The sequence below is a fragment of the Ischnura elegans genome, chromosome 2 (genome assembly GCF_921293095.1).
Source record: "Ischnura elegans chromosome 2, ioIscEleg1.1, whole genome shotgun sequence".
Classification (NCBI taxonomy): Eukaryota; Metazoa; Arthropoda; class Insecta; order Odonata; family Coenagrionidae; genus Ischnura; species Ischnura elegans.
In genome coordinates, this window is record NC_060247.1 from 55,206,096 (window position 1) to 55,211,159 (window position 5,064).

Here is a 5,064-nt window from a genome sequence, read left to right on the forward strand (position 1 = left end):
CAAGGTTATATGCTACAGTTCCTATTTCCCAAAAAGTTTTACCAGATTCTGATAATTACTTATTTCTCTATGCAGGAGGAGAAAAGTCGATAAGTTTACAATAATAATATGAATATTTTAGAAAAACCTGCTTTTTTCACATAGGTTCACGATTAAATTGTTGCCAATTTTGTATTTATGTAACTACATCTTCGGTCTCGAACGTTTTTTTACCACTATCGCGATTTATAACCAAGACTACTCCATTCACTTTATTCGTAGTCAAATTAATGTTTCCAATCACTAAATGCATCTCAGACAACCATGACAATTGAGGCTGGCAATTCCCTTGGGCCGTTTTACACGAGGCACGTAATTGCGCAAGTTAAATCTGCATTAATGCGATCTGCATTACTTTCACATTATTGCAGATTTTACCGGCGAACACACGAACGAAATTATAACAGGGGGTTATTTTGTCATCTCACGTCCATGCACTCTCGTGATTCACGCATTCCAGCATTTCACCGCTTTACACGACGCAATTTTGACCATGCCTTCGTACACGCGTCGGATTGTACAAGTACGTGCCCCGTGTAAATCGCCCTTTACTCTGGTGTACATCCAAATCCTGAGGTCCCGACGCGACGGCGGAAATTTTATGCGTCCACCAACGCGAAGGTCAAGTTCGATGAAACTTGATGACTCAAGTTATGGTAACTGCTCCACGGCCGTGAGGGGAGAAGAGACCACGCCTCCCGCCTTCACCGCCTTTCCCTGCTCCCAGAAACCTTGAATTCGGTTTCGGATCGGACTTTTCAGGAGCTGCCGGGGAGGATCGCAACCCAAAAGAGGGGAGACATTTTGGATCTCCCGAATCGTATATCACTTCCATGAAACCCCTTCTGAAAAACACAGAATCATGGAATCATGCACTGTATTTTTGAGGCCTAAATCTCGTTCGTAGTAAATAAAAAATAGTAAAATCGTAAAATAGTTCCATTTTAAATTAAGAAAATAACAAAAATAAAAAGTTTAAGTTGTAGAAGGCAAAGTTTGTTATTTCTTCTAATTTTTCATAAGAACCAGATAATAGAATTAGTCGAAGTTGAATACAATCAAATGTCCAGCACCACTCATGCTCTTCAGCAAAGAATAGATTTTAATAGAACTGTAAAATATGACATAGGCAAATACTAGTTTACAGCACAAAAGGATAACTGCGAGTCATGTGTAGAGAATTTACACTCACTGTGTGATCAAATACTAACATAATATTTTTACTGATAGTTTGAAGTAGAATTAGCTGTGTTTACATTAAATGAATGCAGTCAACTGTCGAATTGTTTAATTAACGGTATGCATCAATTCTACATGATGATTTTTCCGGGGTCCCAGTACTAACTTGAAGGTTTATAATAATTTAAACGCGTTTGACTATCATCTGGTATAACTCCTCGACAACGCAGAGAACATCGCATATAATAATGACGAAAGAGATGAAACAAATGCATTTCTTAGAATATTCGCAGAAACATTCGTACAAGTAAAAATTTAATAAACTGTTTATTGATTGAAACTATTTCTCGTTGATGGAAGTTGGTTTGCTGAGAGATCAATCTTTCGAATTTCACCGCATTTTATAAGCTCCTTTATTCAGTATTAAACATACCTACTTCTTTCGTTAACAGCGCTTCAAACAGGTAAAAATGGTTCAAAAAATGATTCAGTGTAATGCATTTGGACTAGAACCGATGGTGACAGTTTATTCTTGCTCGAAATATTATTTTCTTGCGTAGTCAATGAGTCAGAAAATAAATGAATTTCACAATATGACACAAAAAACAAATTTCAATTTGTTCCTGAAAAGGAGGAATTTAATTAAAATGCAACTAAATGGGAAAATGCTGCGAGGAAAAAAATAAATCTTCCGTCAAAATATTCAAATTTTAGTGCTCCATTGACCAGGAATTACATTTAAATAAAAAAAGGTAAGTGATAAATAAATTTCAAAAGATTAAAATCATCATGTTTTACCTACGCTGAGGCAAGATAACAGCGGCGAAAGTTTAATTTGAAGATAAAGAAAAATAGTGTAGCGAACGCAGACACGTAATTCTGAATGCCATTTTTCAATGAATTAATAGAAATGTAACTGATGTGCTCACATTTACTGTTTTTTTTTACGCCGACGTAATCCAAAATGAGATAACTTCTTGGCCACGAACTTACTCCATCAATTCATGGTCAAGTGACTTCTAAATTTAGAATTTTGCGATGGTGAAAGGAACCCTTTCAGGCGTCACTTCTTGCTCAATGAGTTTTTATTCTCTTTTGATCCACAACGGAATATTAAGGTGGGCAGCTGAAGGTCTCAATGGAGTAAACAGGAAAATCCCAAAGACTTAAGTGCCAGGTGAGATATTTCGGACTGATTGTTCATGGCTGGTTTGCCACGTATTACTCAAAGCGACAGAAGGCTCTGCAATACTTTTTCTGGCTTTTTATTACAGATAGCATTGCAGCAATTTACCATAGGTGACAAATAATCAATCATGGGAAATAAAATTACATCCAATGAAACTCAATGTTATTAATCCTCCAATCACAATACCTATATGAGCAACAGAAGAATAAGCAATTAAAGATTTTAAATCAACTTGACGTAAACAAATAAGACTGAATAAAACTCCTCCAATAATTCTAATAGAAACAAACAAAAAATTAAAAGTTACTCCCTACTAAAATAAGTTTAAATATGGTGCTCCTAATTTTTAATTCTTACTAAAATAATCCTTTAAATTATATGAAAGGAATTACGAGAGATTGGCATGTTAAAACCAAACTAATCAGCTCAACTGCAACATAGAACAGAAAAGACAAATATTAATTATATGGGATCGGGTTGATGTGGTGGCTAGAGTGTTGGCTTCCCATCGCGTGGGCTCGGGTTCAAATCTCGGCGATGGCAGAGAATTTTCAGAGACTTCCCGATCCATGCTTTAATGCACATATGACATTTTGAGCGTAACACTCCGTCCGTCGGATGGGATGTTAAGCCGTGGTCCCCTTGGCATCAATTTCGACGCCGGTTTTTCCTTCAATTTTCACCCTTCCGTTCATACCCTCCCCTAATACCCTCAGCTGTCGGTCGCCTCCTCCAAATACCATACAATACCGTATGAAAAGTAGTGTAATTCATGTCAATCAATTCTTTCGAAGAAACTATTTAACCAATTATGAGAAAATACCCTTAGTGAAAAAAATGTTTGTTTCACAATTTCAGGCTTTTTCTAGCAACATTAAATGCGCATTCAGCGGGTCTCTCCAGCCTGGGCCATCGAATGATTTATATCATCGTTCATAGCCATTTAACTCTTCAAAACGAGGGCCACAGCTCTATCCTCACATCATGAAAAGTCCTACCATATCCCCTCTCCGTACGCTTCAATGTTACCGTGAACTTGATGGTGACAGGAATTTATTTTTCTTGAAAGCATTTCACGGTGGCAATTTTCATCGCTAGGTTTTCACCTAGGCAGGAGAGCGGAAATGATTTACACCGATGTCATTATTTACATTTTTTTCGACACAGGAAGTAGGCGTCGCCAAAAAAAAATAGAAAAAAATCAGGGAAACGTTCAAGCGAACGACCAAGGGCGAAAAAATGACGGATGATGTAAGTACCTCAAAGGGCATTGTACGCTTCATTCAGGGCTTGGTGGAAATTCCTAAGTTGCCTTTCCTCTCTCGTATTTCTCATTGTTTTCCTTTCTTTCGACCGTCCTTCCTTCGCCGACACTTAATGAGTGCGAGCGTACTTGAATTTTTCACAGCGGTGACCTTTTGGAAAATTTATCAGAAAACGATTTGCCATGATTTTTCCGGCGTGATAAATTCATATAGAACTTATATACCACCCACCATGGAACAACTGTCCCAATCTACCGCAATGTTCTCAAACACGAGGGTTCTCCTTCTAGTGGCATGGCTGATTGTGGTGCTTCACTGCACGGATGGTAGCAGTTTGCACGTAAGTGGTGCCCTGTTGTGGGAGGAATCGGACTCATAACTAAGTGCTGTGTCGAGTGTGGATCGTATTTGCTGTAGGAACTTATACCCGTGTGCGTGTGAGCATGTTGTAACTTATCATTAGGCGATCCGGGGTGTAGTAAATATTACGACACTCCTCCGGTGACAAGGAGGAGAAGCAAGTGATGGGAGCCTGTTTCCTAACATCAAAAATTGCGTGATTTTGTGACCCCATAGAAACATCATGATAGAGGATCTGTTGAGTTGGAAGTTATGAAAGGGTTGTTCTCATCATATTTCGTCTATCTTGGACGATGCAAATGAGTCTTACATTGGCTGCCATCGTTATGATAATAGGGTAGTACTGTTTTTTCCGCCCTAGGATTTTTCCCAACCCAGAGTAGAGTCGCGTTACCATAGTATTTATTCATGCTATGTTATTAAATCGACTCTGGTGGTTTCAATCCGCCTTCGACGTAATTAATCAGAGCCGGCCTAAGGGCGGGGCGACCGGGTTGACCGCCCCGGGCCCCGCGCTCGTGAAAAAAATATTAAAATATACGATAGTTTTCAAAATGCAATTTCATTTATTACTGTGTTGTTAAGTCCGTGCTAGACAAAAAATAATATTTTGCAAAAGGAATAATAATACAGCTAAACAAATATTCGTACATTTTTGGTTTTTTGTTTTCCCCAGAAAGTTTGAAATCTCTCCATAATGACGAACTGAAAGCAAAGTGTGAGCAACTTGAACTTGAGCTTGGTGTAGGTTTGAATGAAGGGTTTTCTAAAGACATTTGTAGATGGGGTATAGAGTTTAATATTTTAAGTGAAGGGCCCCGCACTGAAGGTTCGCCCCTAGCCTCGCACCTGCTAGGGCCGGCCCTGTATTAAATTACTTAGTTACTTTCACGTGTTTCATTAAGGAATCTCAGAACGCCATCCTGAATCTTAATTTTACTCTATTTTAATATTCAATGGCCCATTTGCACAGATTTTCCTGCTCAGAATAAAGTGTTACGCACGAGTGATGACTCAATCCCCAGATAAAAA